The sequence below is a fragment of the Podarcis erhardii genome (assembly GCF_964252035.2).
Source record: "Podarcis erhardii genome assembly, chromosome: 10".
Taxonomy (NCBI): domain Eukaryota; kingdom Metazoa; phylum Chordata; class Lepidosauria; order Squamata; family Lacertidae; genus Podarcis; species Podarcis erhardii.
Genome location: NC_138500.1, coordinates 43910284 through 43936388, shown reverse-complemented (window position 1 = coordinate 43936388; position 26105 = coordinate 43910284).

Here is a 26105-nt window from a genome sequence, read left to right as displayed (position 1 = left end):
GGCACCAGGCTTTCTGTCCCTGCTCTGTATGTTCTGACATGCACACAGAGCTTTGGATAAGTTGGGACAGTTCTGTGTTGTAAAGTACCAGGGATTGCCCTGCATGCACAAGTGATTCAGATTTCCATGCACACTGAAGCCACCAGATCAAATGAGATATGCTTCATGTAGCCAACTAAGTCCCTGTTTAATTGGGTAATGGGTTCTTCCTAGCTCAGGTAGCTCAACTATGAATTATTTAGAAACAAAAAGCTCCCTTGTGCTCTTGTTTTTCTTACTTTACGAAGCAGTCTGCCGAATAAGTACCTCAGTAACTGAACTGCTTCTTCCTTTCCCTTCGCATAATCCTAAACCCAACAGGCTCATGTGTTTAAAATTAAATGGAGCAAGAGACTCCTAAAATAGCAGCAGAAACAAGAAGCAATAATCTTAACAGTTTGCAGTGATCACTCAAAATCATTGTAGTGGCTAATGTGGCTGATTCTTCTGTAAAATAAAAGCGATGGAATTTGCTCACTTGAACTGATAAGACACCCCAAATACTATATCTGTTTTGCTCACCTACAGCAAGTCCCTTTCATTTAAAATCTGGCCAGTAATGTGGATCAGTTTCAAAACAAAGGAGGAACACAGTAACTAATGCTGATGAAGAAAATAGGAGGCAAAGAAAGCACCACTTTCTCAGAGCTTAATTTCTAAAAATAGCCAACAAAATGCAGACAGTGTAGCATAGTGTAGTGGTTAGGGAGTTGGACTAAGAACAAAAGGGTTCAAATCCTCACTCAGCCATCAAGCTCAATGGGTGACCTTCGGCCAGTCACTGTCTCTCAAACTTACCTACTTTGCAGGGTTGTTGTGAGGATAAAATGGAGGAAGGGAGAACGATGTACACTCCCTCCATTCAACTTTAGGGGTTCCAGTAACATACCTTGATGTTCACTAATCTGAATCTGACTTCTGAGCAGAGAGGTTGTTACCTGTTTTTTTTCTCCTCTCCCTCTGGTATAGCTTTCACAGATGACAGAATGAGGGACTGAAATCCATCCATATCTCTCTCTCTCTCTCTCTCTCGGCCTGAGGCTGGAGGATGAGATGCAATCCAAAGAGCCATATTTTCAAGGCTGAGATGTGCTGGGCCTACTTCAAAGCCCCCCCCCCCAGATGTGTGGGATTCACCAGTTACTCAGCAGGAGGGAAATGTCACTCTGATACATGCTTCAAAACTTTTTGATTTTTTTATTGGCTAAATGTTCTGGTAAGCCAGATTCTGACAGCAAATAATGCTATATCCTGCCTTAAATTAATTTCAGGTATGTAAGATTTACTGGTTAGTAAGCAGTGGGGCAGGGAATACTCTGCATATGCCTGAAAGGTCTTTTTTTTTTACCCTTTATTATTGCTCTGAATGTTCTAGTAAACATGTGCCATAGAAACCAGGTTCTTATAATAATGATAAACCCTTCCTCAAATTAAGCTCTTTCTCAGACCAACAAGGATTGTAATGAGAGGCTAGTCTGGTACATAATGGGTGGAGAGAAAGGGAGTTCAATTTCTCCCAAACATTTCTCCCATGGACTCAAGCAATGGATTGAGCACTGCCTAAAGATGGTGTTATACTGCAGGAAGAGGTTTCAGATTTGGAACTCAAGTATGGAGACAGCTCTTCAAACAGGATTGCAAGGGAATGTCAGTTCTTTCTTTGATCTCAACTTTTACAGGCAATCTAAACACAACACCATGTTTTTTTTCTTACAAGAAAGCTTTCAAAAGTTTGCATTCTCAAAAATATCAGTAAGTTGAAGACATACTTTTCCTTCTTTCTTGTTTCTGAAATACACGTGCTCCTTTTTCTATAATGAACATGGCTGCACTTCTAAACACATCTGGGAATTAGTCCCATGGAACTAAATGAGGTTTACTTCCAAGTAGACATGTAGTGAACCACACTGTAAATGTTCTACACTTGAAAATGCAAGCCTACCATTCCATAAAAAAGCTATTCTCATCACAACAGGAAGTAGAGGGTTTCCAGATTCATATCTATATTCATATGCTGTGCACTGGAACACTGCAGCATTTCTCAAATGCCTCTAACAATCCATCTGTTTGCTCGGGGCTTCTGATCTGAGAGGCAATACAGAGATACACAGCACTTAAAGAGATAGAAACCCCAGATTGAGCCTCTTGTCCTCATTCTGTCCATGCACTTCAAAGAGAGTGAATTCTGAGGTGTCGAATTTAAACAGACTTTCATGTGAATTAGAGGTCATCAAAAGTTCTCCTTTGAGCCTCCCAAGTTTACACATATTGTTTTATTGCTAGATTAAAGAATCCTGATACAGATAGGTAGCCGTGTTGGTCTGCCATGGTCAAAACAAAATAAAAAAATTCCTTCCAGTAGCACCTTAAAGACCAACTGAGTTAGTTCTAGGTATGAGCTTTCGTGTGCATGCACACTTCTTCAGATACACAGTATCTGAAGAAGTGTGCATGCACACGAAAGCTCATACCTAGAACTAACTCAGTTGGTCTTTAAGGTGCTACTGGAAGGAATTTTTTTATTTTGTTTTAAAGAATCCTGAAGCTGGGACCAGGACTCATTCTGAACTACTTCACTTCATGACTTGTTTTTCATTCCCCCCCCCCCAATAATTAGGCCTATAAAAAGATGCCAGCAAAGGGGAACGTGTGATCAGCCCCAGCCAGCATAATGAGGAGCTGGCCTAAAGTGAGTTGTAGGCCTAAAGTGAATTGCAGCAAAATCTGGAAAGTCACACCTTCCTCACCTCTTCTCCAAGCCTTCTTAGCTCCACAGAGAGCTATGTTGAATAAAGTTAGGAGAGCAGCCCAGAAGGAAAGTTGCTCAGTAGGAAAGCAGCCAAAAGTCTGGGATAAGGACCACAAGGAATTCAAAACATTGACAAGCCTTAGTGATGGCCTCAAGAGATTGCTGTGCCGTGGAGATGGGAGTGCAGTTAAGAATTTATGAAGCCTGAATGCTCAATAGATGGGAAACCAAAGATCTAAACGATGGTTTGCCTATTGTATGCTTGGCAATTTCAAAAGCATTGTGCTAGAGTTTTCACTATGCTTAGCACAGATTATGTTTTGGTATGATGTTCTGTGAGGTTCAAGTTCTGCATTGAGATCATAAATTGTTACCTGTGCATAATGTACAATGCTCTCAAGTTAATAATAGATAGAAAGAGATGGGTCCTTTAAGAACTGAGTTTTTCCATTCAGCACTAGAACAAAGGTTATAGGTACTGCAGCAAATGCTGCTTCAGAGGCTCAGGTTGAAGAGAGCTACCAGGTCCTGGTGTTCACTCTTCCCTCAGGTTTAGCCAAGGATGGTGATGTAGATGATGATTTAAATTTGTATGCCGCCCTTCATCTGAAGATCATCCATGAAGTTATGCTGGCTGGGGCTGATGGGAGTCGAAGTCCACAACATCTGGAGGTCAGCATTAGCTACCCTTGAAACAGACTATGAGGACCTGTTCACTGAGACTCTGCAAGGGATAGGTTTCTTGATGCTATACCACACCTGATTTCCACAAGAGAGGGGACAACTTAAAAACATGCCTTCTACTGGAAGCCCTTGACCTCTGTCCTCAGATGTGTAGCTTGAATTGTTGTTGATCACATGATCTGAGGCACTCTCTGCGTTATTCTTCCACAGCTCCATCAAGGAATAAGCCATTGGGTCATATATTAGGCTGTGATTGAGTCTACTGTCTCCAACAACCTATGTATAACAAGGCATGCTTAACTCGCATTGAAATCAGTGCTATTAGGGCCTGTCAGGATTGTGTACATATGGCACCCAAGTCTATGGCAGCACTGTTGTTTATCGATTTGAAATGTCTTGTTCATGCAAAACATGAACAAGCAAAACATGAACAAAACATGTTCATGCAAAACAGTTTCTTCCAGTTCTATTAGCAAATTCCCTGTTGTTCTAAAACTGATTTGAGATGGCATGCCTAGGCCAGAAAGGAGCTAGTTAAAAACGTCACCTTTCACGCTTTAAACTATTAAGAAGGAAATGTAGCTATTGGTGTTGATTAAGGTTTTATCTGTCACCATGATGTTTCTTTTCTATGAAAGAGAAATGTTTTTATGCTCCATCAGAGCATGTCAATGGAGCCTTCAACCACTAGCAAATGCCACGATGCAGAATGTAACGTTCCTGCCCAGTCTGTTCAGAATGCAGCAATAGGAAAGAGAACACAAGCCTAGCCTCTAGCCACTGAAAAGGCAAAGTTCATGGTGAAGCAGTTTCCAGAGGGGAGGCCATGTTTGATGTTTTTGTGGCAAGTCTAAGAGTCCAGTGGCCCCTTAGACTAAAGGAGTTGAAATGAAAAGTGCCACAATATTCTTGGTTGTTTTTCCATTAAAAAGGTTAGGCTAGACTCCTGCAGCAGATGTACTTGCTATCAGTAAATTGGCATGTGGTGAGGATTCATTAATTACTGACATCATTATTAGTAGTAGTAGTAGTAGTAATTCAGTTTCTTACCTATCCTTCAGCATAAGGTCCAATAGTGGGTTACAGAAATTTTAAAATACAATATTAAAAACAGTTCAGTACAAATCACAGTCACGTGGTTATAGTGTGGCTTAAAAATATACATCTCAAGAAGTGTGTCTTCAGCATATAATGGAAACTATATAATGAAGGTTTCCATCTTATCAAAGCATGAGCCATGCCTTTGCCCATGCAAACAATGTTATATTATTTTCAAGTATTTTCTTAGTTGTGCATCACAATTATGTGGTCACTGACCATAATCAGTGACTGGGCATTTCTAAACCTCATTTCCATGCTGTACATGCTAAGAATGGAATAGACATGTTGTAATCCTTATTGCATTCAAACAGTTTAAAAGAAATCCTGAAAATGACATGAAATTTTAAATTTTTCCTGCCTACTAAGATATTAAGGGAAAGGCAGCTAATGTATTACTGAAACATAATGAAAAAAATCAAGCCATCACTGCTCATTTAATCTGAGTGATCAAAAGACTTGCACCTTGCCTTCAGTCTAATCAGTCCTCCTTGATTCCAGCTATTTTAAAACACTATTTACAAAAATAGCACCATAATTGAGTCTAATTATGGTTTTTAAGAATCTAGGCTTAGGATGATGTTCCCAAAGCTCTTTAGGTTTACTCTCGTTTGCCTTTTTTATTTCCTTCCCAAACTTCTAGAGTTAGCATGGGGTAACTGGAAAACTCATCTGATTCTTTTCACAGTATTTGTTTCTACACAAGGCAATAGACTGACTATTTAGCACTGCAGATAAGATGATCTCAGAAAACTGAAAGTGTAGACAGGGCAATCTCAGAGAAGTGGACAAAGTGAAAAGGCAAGAACCAGGCAATTGAGAAATGGCAGTTTAAGCATCAGCAGACTAGGGAGATGAGACGTGAAAAGGCCTTTGCAATAGGTATGGAACATCACAAGCAAATTCCAGAAAGTGGTATGAAAGGTCGGAAATGTGATGGAAGAAGCATGTTTCCTGCTTCTGTGCTGTTGCCAAAGAAAAATCCAAGGGTCATAGCCAGTGTTGGTGCTACTCAAAATAAACCCATTGAAATTAATGGACATGACTAACTCAGGTCCACTAATTACAATGAGTGTACTTTGAGTTGTTGACAACAACCCCAAATTCATCAGAAGAAGTTGTGGTCATATATATATATATATATATATATATATATATATATATTCCATTTTTTTTCTTCAAAATTACATTATAACATATGTCAAAATTCACCAAACCCAATTATCCCTTCCTCCCTCCCCCAACTTCCCTCAACCTCATTTTCTGGTTTATTTTAACACAATGTCAATTGCTGCTTATTTCCTTTCTATTCATTTTTTCTATTTAATCTTATAACTTATATAAATTTTATTATTTGTAAATGTTTACTCAAAACCTGCTAATGAGTCCAATTCCTTGTGTTGTTTCTGTAAATAAGCCATAAATGGTTCCCAGTCTTCTTTAAAGGATTTTTTGTCCTTATTTCGTAATCTGTCAGTTAGTTTGCCATTTCAGCATATTCTGTAAGTTTTTCTTGCCATTCTTATTTCGTTGGTATTTTATTGCTTTTCCATCTTTGTGCCAACAACATCCTTGCCGCCGTTGTAGCATACATAAAAAGTCTGTGTTTTCCCCTTAGTAAATCTTGACCTAATATTCCTAACAAAAAAGGCTTCTGGGTTTTTTTACAAAAGTTATCTTAAACATTGTTTTCATTTGATTATATATATATTCCCAATAATTTTAACTACTTTACAATTCCACCATAAATGATAAAAAGTGCCTTCCTTCTCTTTACATTTCCAACACTTATTGGAGCTTGATCTGCACATTTTTACTATTCCCACTGGTGTGATATACCACCAGTACATCATTTTCATATAATTATCTTCTAATAGTATACAATTGGTAAATTTCAAATTTACCCTCCATAATTTCATCCATAAGGTGTGGTCTTCATCAGCTTGGATAGCTTTAAAAGATAATAGGACAAATTCATGGAGGATCAGGATGCCAGTAGCTACTGGCCAAAATGGGTATGTTCAACTTCCACTGTGAGAGGCAAGTGAACCACCAGTTGCCAGGAATTGCAGATGGAGAGATCAAGAGGTCTTGCTTGTGGGTTTTCCATAAGCATCTGACTGGCAACTATGGTAACTGGATTAGATGGGGCTTTAGGCTGACCCAGCAAGACTCTTTCAAAGGACTATTTACAAGAGTAATGCATGAGATTGTTGTTGTTGTTCAGTCATGTCCGACTCTTCGTGACCCCATGGACCAGAGCACGCCAGGCACTCCTGTCTTCCACTGCCTCCCACAATTTGATCAAACTCATGCTGGTAGCTTCGAGAACACTGTCCAACCATCTCGTCCTCTGTCGTCCCCTTCTCCTTGTGCCCTCCATCTTTCCCAATATCAGGGTCTTTTCCAGGGAGTCTTCTCTTCTCATGAGGTGGCCAAAGTATTGGAGCCTCAGCTTCAGGATCTGTCCTTCCAGTGAGCACTCAGCACTGAATTCCTTAAGAATGGATAGGTTTGATGTGCTTGCAGTCCATGGGACTCTCAAGAGTCTCTTATGCATGAGATAAGTGACCCCAAAACTAGAGAGGACCCCCAATACATCATTGTTGCGCTGCGAAACTTTTCCACTAACACCTGCACAATAGTTAATGGAATAGCCTTAATGTGTTTTCTTCTCCCAGTCACAATTCTTTGGCTCTGAGCCAAAGTTTGCGATTGTCTGCACCAAAGAATGATAGGGGGTGGTATATTCCTTAATTTTCACCACTTCAAACCAATTTTAATTGCATGGCTCTTATCTAATACCTGAGAGTCCTATAATCAAATTTTACAGAGTTATCTTTAGAACATATTTTTGCAACTTGGGCATTTGGACAAGTTTTCAAGTGCATAGATTCAGTACTAGAGGGACACACCATCTTGATTACTGACACGTCGGTATAAGCTTATCACCAAAAGGCTTTATTAATAATATGCAGCATTTCTACAACATTTTGGAGTGTTTATTTTCTCAGTAATTGTGACAACAAACCTGTAGGGTGGGGCAGCACTACAGTGGTACCTCTGGTTACGTACTTAATTCATTCTGGAGGTCCATTCTTAACCTGAAACTGCTCTTAACCTGAAGGACCACTTTAGCTAATGGGGCCTCCCGCTGCTACCGCACGATTTCTGTTCTCATCCTGAAGCAAAGTTCTTAACCCGAGGTACTATTTCTGGGTTATCGGAGTCTGTAACCTGAAGCGTATGTAACCCGAGCTACCACTGTATTATATCCAGATTGCAAATAGGGAGAGAGCTGAGAGAACAGTGACTTGCTTGATGATGAGACTGAACCCAGATTTTGGTTTACAGCTGAGAATGACATCCACAATTTTATCGAAGCTCACATAACCTTATTGCATTACTATAAATCATAATGATGCAATTTTCTTGTCAGTAACACAATTTCAAAAAAAAAAAAATAATGTTTTCATTCCAGAGCATTCCTACCCATTAGAGAGTTCTAAGAGGTTTGTTGGGTTATTGTGTTATGAGTAGACATAATTACTTATAATATGAAAGTCAGTCAAATGAAAAATGTGAGCTTGAACACCACCATTTGTGGCGGGGGAGGAATCTCAGTCATCCAATGAAGCCAAATGGTGGGAGATTCAGGACAGACGAAAAGAAGTTCTTCTTCACTTAGCACATGCTTCAACTATGGAACTCACTTCCATGGCTACTAGTCATGATGTGTATATACTGCTTCCAGGATCAGAGGCAACATATTATTGGGGAACAACAACAGAAGATTATAGCCCTCAAGTTCTGCTTGAGGACTTATCATAGGCATCTGACTGACCACTGTGGAAAAAAGGATGCTCGACTAGATAAGCCTTTGATCCAGCAGGGCTCTTGTTATGTTCTTACCGCCATCTCATTTATGCGCTGGTTGCCCATGACCCTTGCCCTCCTCCACTCCCACACAGACGCTAACTCATATTCATTCCTTCTCTTTGCCATGGCAACCATCTTCTTTCTGCAGGCTGTCATACACTCCGGTGATAGCTCGAAACAGCCCAAACTTTCCTTTCATGTCACCAAATATCATTTTGCCCATGCTGCACTCTTGCTTTAATCATGTTATCTCTCTTCTAGTATGCTCAGCGTGATGTCGTTTCAAACGATTCTGCTCCTTTTCTCCTGTTTTGATGTGTGTGTGTGTTTTTCTGGTACAACCTTTAAAGCTATAAATAGGCCAACGTAACTCTTTCTTGGGGACTGATATTGGTCTTACTTGATGGGTGTTTTATATAGAAGGCAAAATATTCTTATGAACATTTTACCTGGGGAGACCCTTTCGTTTAGTGGTAATAAAGCATTGCCAGGTTCTTTAGGGCACCATTCCTTCTATTGGCCTGAATAATGTGCTGGTCTATTAGAATACATGTAGAAGAAGAAAAAGAGATCCCACTTCAACAGAGCTGAAATTTGGGAGGTAGCTATCCATCACAGACAACACTGATTATTTAATTTTTCTAAAGCCACTTTAGGTGGCTGGTTGCAATTGTAGCCACCTCGCCGTGTATGGAACAGTGTAATAATTCCCCAACCTTATGCCCTCCATATTGTGCTGGACACCCACCCAATCATTCCTTATCTTGGGCCTTGGTGGATGCAGCTGAGGGGAGTTGGAGTCCAACGACATCTGGAAGGCATCAGGCTGGGAAGGCTGTCATAAAACTTCTTTTTTAAAAAAAACAGAGTTGACATATTTGACAAGAACTGAATGTCACAGGAAACTACTTCCCGTGTGATGCAGACCCCCTCATGGATGTGCTAGAAGCAGCCATGCATATGGGTCACTGTTGTTGTGACTCAGGCCACACAGCATACATGAGGATGCCTTCAGAATGAGGATTTCTGGAGTATCAGATTTGTTGTTGTAATAAATGCATACATATTTAATGAATAGTCATTGTTATGAGCAATGTATGTAATCCTGGAAATCATAGAATTGTAGAGTTGCAAGGGACCTCAAGAGTCATTAAAAAAACTTTATTGAATAAAACAATATATACATAATTACAAAGTTTCTTTAAAAAAATCTGCAGAGGGATCAGTCCTTTCCCTCTGTCACAATAAGAGAAGAGAAGAAACTACCCCAGGTTAGCTTACTTCACAACCCACAGCTATTATTCTGGCATTTGTGGAAATTTCCAAATCTAAATGAGTTGTTTGTGTTAGTTTTTAGGCCAGGGCTGACTAACCACTGGTCTAGAAGACTGGAATAGGCCCCAAGCGATTTCTGCACCCTCCTGTAACCCCAGGCAGGGTGGCAAAAGTAGATTGAAGGGCTGCAGGAGAAGCAACAGTCTTTCCCAATGTGAAATGACATATTTTGACAGCACACCAGTTCAGATCATCCAATGAAACATTTTTAAATTATAGTAGGTTTCTCTGGGGCACGTTCTTTTAAGACTCCACTTACATAAGCTACTGTGCTCAATCAAAAATGATTTCTTTATTCCTAAACTTCAAGGCAAAGAGGATTTCTATACGTGCTGTCTCTGACCTGATTTTAGCTCTTCGTCTCCAGTTCCTTGCTCTTTCTTCCTCTGTCTCCTCCTGCATTATTCTGTCTGATTTTCCTCTGTGTCGCTTCCTAATTGTAAGACGCTTCAGGGTTTGTGATAGCACCTTTGTTTAGCACATGGAAGGCACTGACCTTTCTGCCTAGTGTTTTTTTTTTGTGTGTGTGTGTGGGAAATCTCCACATGCATTTGCCACAAAAGCTTTAAAAGGGCAGAGACTCATTCACACGTTCAGTTTTCGTTTGTTGAAAAGCTGCTATCCACGACTTACATTTATCCAATACAGAGACCCATATAATATGAAAAGTTCTTATTCATTGAGAATTTTCAGGGGTTAAGGGTTTGTCAAGGGAGTAGCAGACTTATTGAGGTGGGCTTAGCATTCCTTTCTAGAGAACTGGCGGAGAGGCGCTATGGAGGATGAAGAAAGTCCTGCTTGTCAATGCCTTCCTCTCACTTTCACATTGAGCCTATGAAGCTGCTCTATACTGAGTCAAATTGTGGATCCATCTAGCGAAGCATTGTCTACAGAGCTGGCTCGATCATGATTCACACTGAGCCAGGTGGCTGAGGTGGTGGATTAGAGCTGGGGTGGACTTTTGGAGAAACAAAATCTGTTCAACAAACTTCTTTGCAAATGAATTCAAGATATTGTGATTAATAGTTCTCCCCTCCACCCCAAAAAAACCCTATTTTCATTACACAATGTGTACTTAGCTCAATGTGTTAAAATACACTTGGATTTCTTTCCTATATATTGCCTGTGTCGTGTTTTATTAGGCAACAGCTGCAAAGAGAAGGAAAGGTCTGGGGAAAGAGCCCTCCAACTCCCTGTCAATCTTTCCTCCCTGGAATGGAAAGAACCAACCACAGCTTGCTGACAAGCCAAATAACTGCTACATTAGAGACTGCCTTGCATCCTTGCAATTAGATTGATTGTGCGAAGTAGCAAGCATCTGAGCGCAGGCCCAGGAAGGGAGATGAAACTGAAATCCGTTAATGTGAAGTTTTCTGATGTTGAAAACAGCAGCAGCTGCAAGAGTCTGGAGATAGTCGTGTCTGTATGAACCTTTATTCTCCCCCTTCCAACATTTGAAAGGAAGTCTAATGATGAATCATACACTGCTCTATAAATAAAACATGACGATGGATTGCCAGACTCAGAAACATTCTCATTAAAGCCTGTTGTTTTTAAATCCAAAGAGCCTCATTTATTATTTTAATCTCTGAATCATTTGGGGACAATTGCACCATAATGTCAAATACACTTCAGTTGTGCAGTGAAATTTAACTATGTTACATGCAATAGAAATTCATGTCCAGTTTAGAATTCTGAATAAGTAGCTGCCACTGTAGGATGACTCACTGATATGATATATATCCACAAATTTCCGTCTACAGAGTCAGGAGCAAGAACAAGGACCTGCCAGATTTCCATCTTCACTCCAAAAAAGCACTTGCTAAGTGGCTATTGAGTTTCCGATACTACTCTTAAAAGAGATCGCATTGCTCATTTTCTTCTTGAATTAAAAACAAAAACTAGCACATGGTGACGAGTGGGAAGCTCACAGTTAAGAAAATATTCTCTTCACTGTTAATGAGTTAGAATAGTCCACAGTGTCTCTCTAGATACATAAATAATAGAAAGCTGCATAAATTGTTAAGAGACTCTTGGCCCCAATAGTGATCATTCTTCTTCTTCTAAATAGGACCTGATTAATACTACGTATAAGCACCTGTGATTACCACTGAAGCAGTTCAGCAGATTGCAGTTGTTACATCATTGCTTCCAGAGCAGCTCTTCAGAACTCAGAGAGGATTATTCCAGCATCAGAAGAGCAGAGCCTAAAAGGAAGATCCACAAATAATTTAAATGAGAGTGCTTCTTTGTATGTACAGACAACTCACAAAGAAGCCAATTCAGTCTTGAGTGTAAGCCTGAGGGTCCATGACGCATTGTCTCAATATTCATAAAATATATTTTTGTCAAGCAATATCTTGGCGAAAAAAGAAAATAAAAAACCCAACAACACATAGGTGTAAAGGTCAATTCCCTTTTCTCTCATGAATATGGAGGCTAGAGGAAAATGCTATATCTTTTATCATATTGGAGAAGAATTTTAGATAGGGCAATCTGCTGTGTGCAAAACCTTACATTTGCCCTTACTTTGTCCCTTTGGGCACTTTATTACCACCTTCAGCTAATGGGCTGTCAGTGGGATTGTTCCAACATGGGTATTAAATAGGTCTCTGTTTTATTCTCTATTACAAGTTTGCAGTAGTTATTTTGGCATTAATTCCCTTGTTTTATTCATCTTGTTCAACTTATTCTGCATTGGTTGTTTTGCCCATCATCCTTTCTCCTAAGTACAGAGTAACTCAAGCTGTTATTTCTTTATTTGCTTATTCATTTGTTGCCTTCTTTTTATACTATCTTGCCTTCATTTTATGTAATGGGTCTGGTGCCAGAATAAAGCCTTAAATTCATTTCAGTTACATAACTGGTTCTGTGGTCACTTTTGTTGCTTAAGCTTTGTCCATGGGAGAGTGATTATAGTTCACCCCCCTTTGGAAATATGTGAGTTTCAATATGGCCACAACATTTATCCTTAGCCCCATTTATCACTGGGATCAAACCAGCCCAAAGTGCATGTCTGCCAATAAGAATATGTTCCCAGGCACTGATATATCTATTCCCACCAGAAATTTCCACCAGCGTGTATAATGCGTGGACCTCCACCTTCCAACTAATTGCAGTCAATGTTCCTTGTAAGTATGAAGTATGTCTTCTCTCTCTTTTTCTTCATTCAGGCAGTTTTATATATTCATGTTTCATTACTTCTCTTCATTATGCTTTTTGAGTCGTCTTCTTGCTCAGTATTTGTATCAAATACTTATACCATTACCTCAAAGGACAAATAAATACCTTTTGAACTATGTGTTTGCAGTATGAGTTAAATAGTTCTGGTTTTCCTTTACTGGGAGCTCATATAGCATTCAGAAGTTTATCTAGTTGCTTGCCATATGGGTAACCCTGCTTAAAGATGGGCCATCTGCCTTGCAGTTCCCTAACATGTGTTCCTATTTTCTATTTTGAGCAGTGTCTCCGGTTTATGAATGTTGTGTCTGTTTAGCTCTTTGGCTGGTCACCTGACATTACTATATTTATGAATTAGTCTCTCTCGCTCTCACATACACACACTACCAATTTTTCTGGTTTCGGATAATGGTGGAAATTTAGTCTTTATGGCACTGACCCTCTCTTTACAACAAGTCTTCATGAATGTTCAAATTATTCTATGCTATGTGCGTCCATGTGAAATCCTGGCAACTTTCTACTTAAAAAAAGAATACTGTTGCTGAGTTTGCTGAGAGCTTGCAACTTCAAGTCAAAACTATCTCCGTTAAGATTTGACATCTTTTAGGCAACAACCAGTGCTATTGTTCTCTTATAACGGCAATAGTGTCCAACTTGGAGGTGCTGGAACTGAGTTCTGGGACTTCCGGCTGAATAAAAGCCCTGGCAATAATACTCAGTCACTCGACTGATTGAAATTATCAGCAGTCCTCCTATTAATGTATTTATTAAATGCATATTCTGCCTTTCATTTGAGGATCATAGGGTAGTTTACAGTACAGTAATACCTCTGTGAACATCCGCCTTGTCTAGTGTCCATTCCAGCGAACATCTGTGGCAATCCCAGAAGTACCGGAACGGGTTACTTCTGGGTTTTCCGCTTGCGCATGCGCATGCGCAGAAGTGTAAACCGCTCCATGTGCATGTGCAGATGTGGCGCTTTGTGCTGTGTCCTTTTCGGCTAGCAGCCGAGGCTCCGGAATGGGTCCCGGCTGCAAAACGAGGTACGGCTGTATAAAAACACAAACATGCAAAACAATACCACACCCAGCTTAGAAGGGCAAAGATTGTTTAATTAAACGAAGGCCTAGGAAAAGGGGAAAGTTTTAGCATGGCACCTAAAGATCTGTAACTAAGGCACCAGGTGAGCCTCCCTAGGAAGAATATTCTGCAAGTTCCACTGCAGAAAAGGTTCGTTCTCATGAGCTTTCATGGAGGGGGCACATGAAGAAGGTCCTCAGACGATGATTTCAGGGTCTGGGGTCCTTGAAGTACTGTGGACCTGAGCCATTTAAGGCTTTATAGGTTAAAACCAGCACTTTGAATTGGGCCCAGAAACTAACTGGCAGCCAGTGCAGTCGGACCGGGATCAGTGTTATATGCTCAAACCATCTTGCCCTGGCAAGCAACCTGACTATTGAATTCTGCACCAGCTGAAGTTTCGGAACCATCTTCAGAGACAGCCCCATGTATAACGGGTTGCAGCAATCTAACCCAGAGGTTACCAGAGCACAGACAGCCCTCAGTCTTACTAGTGATTTCAGTTGTCAAAAAGCTTCTAAGGGCCAAACTGTATCCTATGCTTAAGGTGTAGCACGCAGCTACATCTCCATCCAAGTTCAAGAAATGTAGGAGGGAAGAGAGAAAGGGGAGGGGAGGGGATTGAGGAAACTCAAGTCACCTTACAGATAAAAATAAAAACCACTAAAAGCATAGGGGGAAGTAGCTTAAAAAACATTGGTAGAATTAAAACTATATGAAATTGATTAAAACCATACAAATAATGGCAATAAAAACAGCATGGGATTTAAGGTATCTTCTTTTTTAAAAAATTATAAAAATAATGATTTGCAGTAGTTACATACATAAATGTCTAAAAATGGGAGAGTTTAAAGCTCCACAAAGTTATTCTGGAAGTTACTTTGTCTCATCTCTGAGGCCTTTATATAATATCGATTTAAAATAGGGTTAATGAAGGACCACACATATCTGCTATTTGGGTCCCTGAAGCACAGATTCACACAAAGTGGCAAAACGCTCTTGCAGGTTATTAACAGGATTTTTATTTGAAGTGCATATGCAGAACAAAGGCACAGGGCGATCAGTACGCAACCTGTACACAGTAGGCAGGGTGCGCCCCTTTATACAGATTTGCAAAATAGAATACCACCTGATCTCTTGCAAGTCACCTGATTTCTTGTAAGTCACCTGATTTCTGGGAAATCGAAACTTATAATAAGTTCCTATATTACCATATAAGGTCTTGGTCTTCTCTCCCTCCTTCCTGCAACCTCCCTCATCCTGGTGTGACAATAAATCCTTGTTCTTTATCTCTATCTGCCCAGGCTAGACATTCTGAGGGGCCCATTTGCAATGTAACATTTAAGCATGTCCTTCAATAATAGAACAATTATATTGTAATATGCTCCTTCATTAGGGTTCTCATTGCACTATTACCCCAAATCATAGCCCCTCGAACCGAACAAGCAGTTCCAAGATGTATGTGCATTACTGCTTCGCCTGCTTGAGTTCTTTGCCATTTCCATAGCAGTTTGGATTTCACGCATCAGTGATAACAAATCTCTTTAAAAACAACAGCATACAATCCCCTTATCCTGGATGAAGCAGAGGTAAATCAAGGCCGGATGTTCTTTCCCAGAGGTTATTCCCTGCCTTCCCATCTGTGATTCAACCCTGAAACTAACTCACGGAAGATAATGAATCGAGGGGGATGTTATTCTGGAAGAACTGTGTGTAATTTATCCTGCTGGAAGATAAACACATATCCTCTTCTCCATATTACATTTTAATGCGGCTTAAGTTATGGGCATGATTTCCAAGAGCACATCAGGGCCTTCTTACAATGACACAAATATGACTCTCTTTTTCTAATACACTTGGTAGTCTTTGCCTTGCATTAATACCCAGCATTGATTCCAGCAGCTGCATAAGAACAGATCACAACAACAGAATCCAGTATGTGCTTCATCTTTCCGGAGCAGCATGTAAAGTGCCCAAGTTCCTGATGAATGTATTACACAACTTCTTTGATATATGAATCAGCTAGATGTTATGCTCTCAAAATTCATTAAAAGTCCTCAGGCAGTTAAGCTTCACGCTTATTATAAATTATTCTGCCCAGCTGGGCTAATCATAACTTTTTACCCAGCCAAGTCATAATGTAATCAGTTACCTTCCTGAAATGTAACCGGCAGCATGCAGTCTTCCGGATGTTCAGAATCTCCAGGTTAGCTAGGTGATAATCTTTCCCGGTATGTTCAAAAATGATACAGAAGGGGACTCCTAATAAATTATAAGCTTAAATGCAATTAATTAATATCTTTAATACGGTCAATGACCAGAAAGCAATTTATAAAAGAAATACAACATTATAAGCAGTATTGTGCTACAAATAACAGTAGAAATATGGCCAATTCACAGAATTGGTGCTTATATTTATGACCAGGTTTCGTCTGTTAAGGTCTTAAGAATTAAATTCAAATGTCGCTACTGTTTGTTATCGTTCCTTCGGTGTTTACAATTTGAACTCGGTTGCTGACATCATTGCTCGTCTTATTATTGTTGCAATGTAACAATACTTTGCCACAGGCCTGTTGATTTCGGGCTCTTTATCAGCTAGGAGGTGTCTGATATAGGTGTCGTCTGTACTACGGGGTATTTTCCTCAGGATCAGTTCAATCAGCTCCTTTCTTGAGTGTCGATATAAAGGGCAGTATAAGATGACATGCCCGATGGTTTCGATTTTGTTGCTGTTACAGGGACATAATCTTTGTTCGATCGGTATTTTGTTATATCTTCCCTCTAGAAGAGCTGAAGGGAGAGCGTTAAAGTGGGCCCTGGAAAATGCCCATCGGTGTTTTGCGTTGTCTAGAACTTTGAGGTAGTTTGCTAGATGGGGTCTTTGGGAATTGTACAGGTGTTTATAGGTTATCGGAAGTTGATTAAAGTTATTTTGGGCTTCAGTGTCCCTGAGTCTTTCTTTGATTATGTTCTTGGCCCTTCCCCTTTCTAAACTTAATAAATACTCTGGGGAGAGACCGTATGTGGCCAGTTTTCTGAGAGTGCCCTTCCTCCAACTAGATTGGAATTTGTCAAGGAGCATCAGGGAAAGTAATCCAACCGGCGAGTTGTTAAGTCTCAGCCAAGTGCATAAGGTTCTTATCCATACTTTGGTTTTGATGCTGTATAAGCCCGCTTCCAGTCGTAGGGCGGCGTTTGGAACGCATTTAGGTGTTTGCAGGGCAGGAGTGATCTAAGGAAGCCTGATTGTATCTTTTCGTATGGGTCTAGATTAGAGAGGGAAACGAGTGGTGTGCCGTATAGTATTTGTGCTGTTGGTTTTGCAACGAATAGTTTAATTGCAACAGGAATGAAATTTCCTCCCATTGTACGGTGGTATCTTAGAATTGCTGTTGTACTTTTTTGTGCTGTAGAGGAGCTGTAATTTATGTGGGCAGTCTTCTTCCTTGATGCTTGGAATATAACTCCTAGGTATTTAAAGCATGTCACTTGTTCAATCTCCTGATTGTCTAAATTCCATCTGTATATTTTTCTTTTATTAGAGAAAACCATGATTTTTGTTTTTTGGTAGTTCACTGCTAGTTTCTCTTCTCTACAATATTGGGATAAGCTGTTAAGAGCTCTTTTGAGGCCCATCTGAGTCTGGGATAGTATAACCACATCGTCTGCATAGAGTAGGATAGGCAGTTTTTTGTCTGCTAATTTTGGGGCGTGTGTATCCACTCCTTGTAGGTGGTCTATTAGGGAGTTTATATAGATGTTGAACAAAAAGGGGGCCAAAATGCATCCTTGTTTAACTCCCTTTGTTGTTCTAATGAGATTAGAGAGTTGACCTTCTTGACTACATCTTATACGAAGTCGTGTGTTGTTGTACAGTTTAAATATTAGTAGCAGCAGACGTCGGTCTATGGATGTTTTGTTGAGTTTATCCCAGAGTCGGGTTCTTGAGATGGAGTCAAAGGCTGCTTTAAAATCTATAAATGCTGCGAATAGGTGTTGATTGTGTTGCGACGTGTATTTCTCAGCTAAATGCTGTAAGATCAGGCAATGATCCATTGTGGATCTCCCCTGTCTAAATCCCGCCTGTGTATCATCAAGAATCTTCGCTCTTTCTATCCATTCACACAGTTTCTCGCTGAGGTGTTTAGCATATAATTTGCTTATTATATTCAGGAGGCTTATAGGTCTGTAGTTGGAGGGATCATCTCTCAAGCCTTTTTTGTAAATGGGGATAATGATGGAAGTCCCCCAGTCATGTGGAATCTGTGCAGTTCTATCTATATATGTAAACAGAGAGGCTAACAAGGGGGCCCACCAGGTCACATTGGTTTTAAAAAGTTCCGCTGGTATACAATCAATTCCGGGAGCTTTCCCGTTCTTTAGTTGGTCAATCAGCAAATGAGTCTCTGTTGTTGAGACTGCTGGCCATGGCTGAATCTGATCTTCCGGTATGTCTAATGTATAGGACTCATCGCTAGATTCCTCGTAAAGATTATGAAAGTGTGTTTCCCAGGCTTTCACTGATATGCAGCAGGACAGATGTGATAGGCCCCTATCCAGCTGTACAGCAACGATTCTCCAGAATAATGATGGATTACTGGAATTGGAGGCCTCTATCAATTGCTGCCATAATAACTTCATTGCGTACCTTTTCTTTTGTGTCAGGAGTTTTTTGTAACTTCTTTTAGCTTCAAGCATCTTTTGTCTGTTATCCTATGTTGGATTATCCTTATGACAGATGAAGGAGTGGATCAATGATTTTTTGGAGGCTATGCACTCTTGATCGAACCACCCCCTAGAAGTTTTCCTATGGTAGGGAGACTTGGAATTCGGTTTTACAACCAGTTCTTGAATTTTTTGTATAAGCATTTCATATTTGTAATCATGTTCGGGCGCTCTCCTCTATTTCTAAGCGCTGATCTATGATTACTTTTGAGAGACGATAGCTCTCCTCAGATTTGTACCAGTTAGATATCCGCTCACTCACTTGTCCATTCCATCTGATTTTCTTGAGGCTTAAATGCAAAACGTAAGTTGACAATAACAGCATAATTCATATGCCTTACATCAAGCCTAACCTAATTCTCACCAATTCAGTTCTGTCCTAATCTGTCCCGCATCACTCTTCTGAAGGCAGGGAATTCTTTCTTCAGATTGCAATACACACACATAAACAAAGTTGTTTCCATTTTCACAGATTAAACTTCATTGTGGGACTCGGTATCAAAACAAGGGACTTGTTAATTTAAGTAACATATATTGTCATATTGTAAAAAGAAAGGGACTTTCAGTTTTTACACAATTAAAGTCAATATTGATTTAGTTTTTTAAGTGAGTTTAACGTTTGTGTATCCTAATATAATTTTAATTTTCATCAGGCTATTGATTTAAAGAAAAATACTTTAAAATGATTAAATCAGATTTTTAGAAATCCAGTTGATAAAAAATCTATTTATTTAATCTACCCTGAATGCCATATTAAAACCAATACTCACAATCATATATGAATGCAATGCAGTACATTAATATGTACTGATTCATGCATGTCCCACCCATTTGTCAACATACAGTATGTGTACATCTGCAATGGCTGTGAAGTACATATCTTGTTGGATCCTAAGCAGTGTGGAATGAAAGTGAAATGTATTTCTGGAGCTGAATTGGTCAGCTACAGTACTGATACGCTTTGACTTGAAGTAGACATATAATTATTACATGTGTACATTAAGATTTCAAATCTGCTGCGATACCTCAAGGACCTTCTTCATCGCATATGAACCGACCTGGACCCTGTGATCATCACCTGAGGCCCTTCTTGTGCCTCCTCAAGAGGTCTGGAGGGTGACAACACAAGAACAGGCCTTTTCTCTGGGGGCTTCTCCCTTGTGGAATGTTCTCCCTCATTTGGCGTCTTCATTACATACCTTTAGGCACCAGGCAGAACATTCCTCTTCTCCCAGACATTTGGCTAATTAAACAATCTATGACCTGTTGGGGGTGCATTGGTTTTATTTGTTATTATGGTATGTATTTTGGTGTTTTTATATTGTAAACTGCCCTGTGATCTTCAGATGAAGAACGGTATAGAAGTTTTCATCATCATACATTCCACAGATTGAACAGTTGTGAACTTACCAGAATTTCACACCAAGAGCATCTATTTCTGTGGGTCTTGTCTGCTGAGAAGTCAAGGCTGCTTAGACTTATTAGAATACGACCTATAAATGATTCACATTGATTCAAAGATGAATATTCTAATGACAGAGATAACCTCCTATCATGAAGGAAATGGAGATTAAGAAAGGGTTGACAGAGGCAATATCCTCTCTCTAGCTCCCTTGCATAGGATCCTATAAGCTTCTTTGGCCTTCTACTCTGTGGGTGGCAGTACAATTTGGCACACTCTCAATCAGAAACCAAGACATATACAGAACGAATGTTCTATCACTTCCTGGATGTCTGAATGAGAAAAGTTTCCAGTTATCCTCAGCCAATCTGCACCATTGCTGCCCAAAGTAGCTGAGTATGAGGGACGCACTCAGACAGGAACTATAGAATTTGCTGCCATGAGAAGATGTGGCAGCCACTGGCTCAGATGACTTTAAAAGGGGATGAGACAGATTTCTGGAGAATAAAGTTGTCAATGGCTACTAATTGTGGTGGCTATATATCTCCAGGGTCAGAGGCAGCAAGTCTCTGAATACTTGTTGCTGAGGAACAATAGCAGGCATGTCCTCTGGCACTCATGGACTGCTTGTGAGCTTCTCATAGGCATCTGGTTGGAAAAAAGGATGCTGGACTAGACAGGTGTTTTTTTATCTGAGCCAGTAGGACTCTCCTTATGTTTAGATAGATAGATAGATAGATAGATGATAGATAGATAGATAGATAGATAGATAGATAGATAGATAGATGATAGATGATAGCAATTGAAACTGTAAGTGCAGAATGTTTAGAGGTGGTGGTGGTGGCAAGCAACCATGGAAGCAACCCAAACTGGATATGTTCATAAATTTGGTGGAAAAGTTCCCCTTTAATAAAGCTAAGGAAGTTAGCTCTGCCACCCCAAAACTTTACCTACTGTTATGCATAAATATATACATTACGGTTACATCATTTTTTTGAACAAAACCCATGATAGGATACATCACCCCTTGGCATACTGGAGAAACTCATGTCATGTAGCATCGGAATCCCTGTCACAAACAGTCATGCTTCAGGGCTTTGTCAGGCTTATTTGGTAGAATAGGCACCTTCTAAGTGACAGCTCTTAAAAAGACAGAACTTTGCTGATGCTTTTTGCATTAAAACATCTGTAATAAATTGCAACATGTCTGCTTGTCAACAGGCTGGCTCCATTTTTTGTGATAGCCAGGAGACTCCTATAACAAACACGCTGAATTTATCCAACTTGGGCAGGGTGGAAAGTGTCTCTAACGTGTGTGTGTGTGTGTGTGTGTGTGTGTGTAGATGATAGATGATATATAGATAGATAGATAGATAGATAGATAGATAGATAGATAGATAGATAGATAGATGATAGATAGATGATAGATGATAGATAGATGGATAGATATAGATAGATAGATGATAGATGATAGATAGATAGATAGATAGATAGATAGATAGATAGATAGATGATAGATGATAGATAGATATAGATATAGATATAGATATAGATATAGATATAGATATAGATATAGATATAGATATAGATATAGATATAGATATAGATATAGATATAGATATAGATATAGATATAGATATAGATAGATGATGATAGATAGATAGATAGATAGATAGATAGATAGATAGATAGATAGACAGATAGACAGACAGATAGATAGATAGATAGATAGATAGATAGATAGATAGAGATAGATGATAGATAGATAGATAGATAGATAGATAGATAGATAGATAGATAGATAGATAGATATAGATAGATAGATAGATAGAGATAGATGATAGATAGATGATAGATAGATGATAGATGATAGATAGAAAGAAAGAAACTGGGTATTGAATAATGCCACTGAGCATAATTTTGTTATGCAATTTAAACGGCATCTTTCAGAAGTCCTTCGGTATTGCCAAGGAGAGATTAATCAGCTTTAATCAGACTTAGTCTACCTATCTTCCACACCGGAGTTCCACTTCACATCATGCTCCTCCTGTGCCTGCAGTTTAATTTAATAGTCCATTCAGGCAATTGCTAATTGTGGAAATGGTGTCCTAGGTGGGTTGCAAGCTTTGATAACCAAAATCAGGATTTTCACAGGTATGATATAATGAAATTACAAAATATCAGACTGTAATGATGAGGGTTTTATTATTTTCTCCCATTCAAAGAGTACAACAATTTCTTGTTTCTGAATTTAAACCATCTTCATGACCTGGCAATAAGGGGAATGTACCCCATCCCACGCAAAAAAAACCTCATCAACAAATGGTAGATATCTATATAGAAGGGAGCATTCATTGCTGTTCACAAGAGGCTGGTTAAAGCAGGATACTTTCATTTCAACAAGTCACTGCAAGTTTAGGACTCCTTCAATGTCTAGGTGTTTTTTTATTGCTTTGTTAGATATGGGATCCTCCTAAATTGAGGGTCCTGGTTGCACTTGAGCCCCTTAAGCCACCCTCACGGGCTGAGTTGTTACTATGTGTGGCCCAAGCATTGTCAGTTGGGCCCTGAGATCATGCCTGGCTGTTTGGGCCAGTTGGGGCAGGTGGCATGATTCCGGGGTCCTATAAATGCGGCAGCATGATGTGGGTGGGGCACTTGCTTCACGCTGCCGAACACCCCCCTCCCCCCCTAATTTGGTGGTGCTGCTTTGGCCTTGCTTTGGATTGGGTCACCTGCTTTGGAGCAGGGGCTGGGTAGGAATTTTTCCATTTGGCAGATTGGCTTTGGCCACTTGGTTTTCGCCTACCCCCTTAGCAATCATCACAACTTTGTAAGGTTTGGCGGTTAGGCATTCGTTTATAGAAATGTCCAGCTATCACCTGCCCCTCCAGAATTAGGGCATTCCGGTAAAGGAATCTGGAGGTCCTGGATCTTGTCCGAAGTCCACTTGAGGGGCTAGGGCCATGCCAGGACCACAGGAACCCCAGGGTGAGCTTCAATTGATCTTCACCAATGTTGCTCCCTTGTTTGGTGTTTACCCTTGCAGACTGCCAGCCAGAGAGGCAGGGTCAGTTATAGTCTCTGAACAATGCCTAGGCCAATACCGCTCAATTTGTTTTGTAATCAATAAAGTTGTGGGCAAATGTTGCCCAAAAACCTAAACTAAAATTATGTGTCTGTTTGAATTTATTTACTGTGGAAGGGCTTGGGGGTCTTAGGGCGCAAACTGCTAATGGTTTCAACATTTTACAAGTCAGCAATTGGCCATCCTTGGACAGTCTGGGGCAAATCCTTTTCAAAAATGGAAAGTGGTTCAGTATTAACAAACAGTATCACTCCTAAATAAATTTCTAGAATTACTTGAGAATAATATTAGCACTTCTAAGGGCTTTCCGTTCTCACTTCTAAGTCTGTCCAGAAGCAATGACCTCTTACATGTCCCATGTTGGAGGGCCACTAGTCTCCACAAATCTTGCTGGAAAAGTTGATAGAACCTTTTCTCATTTTGTAGAATCCCCGGGCTCCAAACCGTTATCCTGTAATTGATCTGAGGGCTCTCAATTGCTTCCCTGCAGCTTGCCATACATTTGCCACCCCTGAAAGCTTTTCCATGTTAAAAGTCTTACACTGGTATCTGAGTTTACAAGTTAAATTTAAGAAAAATGAAAAATGGTGTTCCGATTGCATAATGGCTGGTGAGAAGTATGAGTGTACATAATATTAAACTCTATGCAGGGCATTCAGTTGCACTTTATGTTCCACTAGCTGACATAATGAGTGCATGTCCAATCTAATTTCTCTTAGTTGTAAAATACAAAGAGCTGTTATTTGAAACTAGGGTAAGATAGCAGGAGGTATAATTTATACCAGGACTGCTAGTATTATTCAATTTAATCATGAGCTTATTTAACTAAAGCTTTAGTTGCCGATTAAAATTTGCTCCAATTTTGTTAATTACTGAAATTTAAGGGCACAGAGCCACGAAGGCTACATCACCTCCCTCGCTCTGACAAACTTGTGAGAAAGAGATCTAAATATGGATTTTCCTTCTGTTTATTAATAAAATTGTAAAGTCATCAGGCAGACTCCAGCTTTTTAATGTGTTTAGTGCAAGATCTAGGTTTTTTTCAGCTGTTTGCAAATAAATAAGTATTGCATATTATCAGATGTTTTTGCATTTCAGGGGGAAACCAATAGGAGTCTTCATCTAGAACCGGGGTGAGAACCCAGTGCAACCAAAATGGCCACGTGATGGTGGAGGGGAGGCCAGAGACAACAAATGCTAATTTCTACAGTAGTCTAGTTTCTATACCTGCAGGCCCCTCCTCTAGGAAAGCAAGAGGTATTATCGAGAACACATTCCTGCTAGGCCAAAACACTCAAGAAGGGTGGCTTGTCTGGAAACCATTGTGTAAGCATGGTTACCTCAGTTTGACCATCACATGGAACTGTGGATTGTTTAAGACTGGAAGTGTTTGGCATCAAAGTGAAAGCTTTCAATCTCCTAAATGATGCATATTCTGAACTGGTTCAATTACTGTCACAGCAGGGAATGACTTTTGTGTGTGTCAGTGATCACCGAGTGGTATCCATGCATTTGTGAACCAACCACTCACCAAACAAATATTTCTGCCTTCTCCCCTTGCATTCTTCAACAATAAGATTCCATTTTATTACCACATTACCTGCAGCATTTTCAGGTAACAAATGGTTACATTTTGCAATCGATACACAGAAAGAAGCTGCCCAGTTGCACAACTAACGTCCATTGTAGAGAGACAAAGAACACCACATTCATTCCAGTCTGCACTTAAATATTATTGAACTAAATCTGGTCATTGCTATTCTACATGAAATCTGAATGAAATATTTAAAAGTCCATTTTATAGAGGTCATGTTTTACTGAGAAGGCCATTGTTCAATGCCTCATGCAAAAACTGCATAATTTGTGGTTACTGTGGAGATTTTTGAGGTGTAAAATATGAAATTCATTAGAAGAAGAAAAGTGAGCAAAGCTGAACTATTTTAACTTGTTTATTTTGAAGGTCAAATTTTTCACTGCATATCAAATCAAAACAAATGTGCTAAATTTTAAACAATACACACATTTTTGTACTACAACAATTTAAAAATAGCTCCTCTTCTCTACCAAACTACTATGATTGTCAGGAGGTAATTATAACGGAAATAAAACTCATTAATGGATAAGTACCAATGGTACCAATGGTACTGTACCATTCCTTTCTAATGATCTGGATGGAAAACTCCACAAAATTGTGGTTGATTGTGGTTGAAAAGTAGCAGTGTCTGGAAGATTGTGCTCAATATAAACTACTCACATTGCAATAGTTTTCTGAAAATTTTATCTTCTGCCAACAAATCAATCATCAGTAATTACTTTTTTGTTTCTATCTCTTATGTGCTTTTGTTTTCTCTCTCTCTCTCTCTCTCTCTCTCTCTCTCTCTCTCTTTGGAACAAGAAATGAAAAGGTCACAGAACTGACTGAATGGCAAGAACAATAAAACAAAAGGGCAACTTCTAAATATTGACTTGATTCTTCAAAATAACAACCTGAATTCAACTGACAGCTTAAGGGGAAAATATGCTTGGCTAAATTTACTGTTTCACTTAAAAGTCTCTCTCATATTGTGTTTGTACAATTTCCCAAAACAACTTTGGTAAAAATGAAATTGACTTTTATTTTAATCTTTAACATAAATACAGTTCCCCAAAATTTCTTTAGATTTATGTTGATTGAATGCATAGAGATTTTACCAATGGAATCGGATTTTTGGACATTACTTTCAGGCCTGCTACTTTTAAGAAAACAATGCTAAGAACAGAAAAGTACTGCTGCTCTATTGAACACCCATTTCTGCTGCTCTGCTCTGCTTTCTTGAATTTTTCTCTCTTTGATTTCCTCGGCTCTC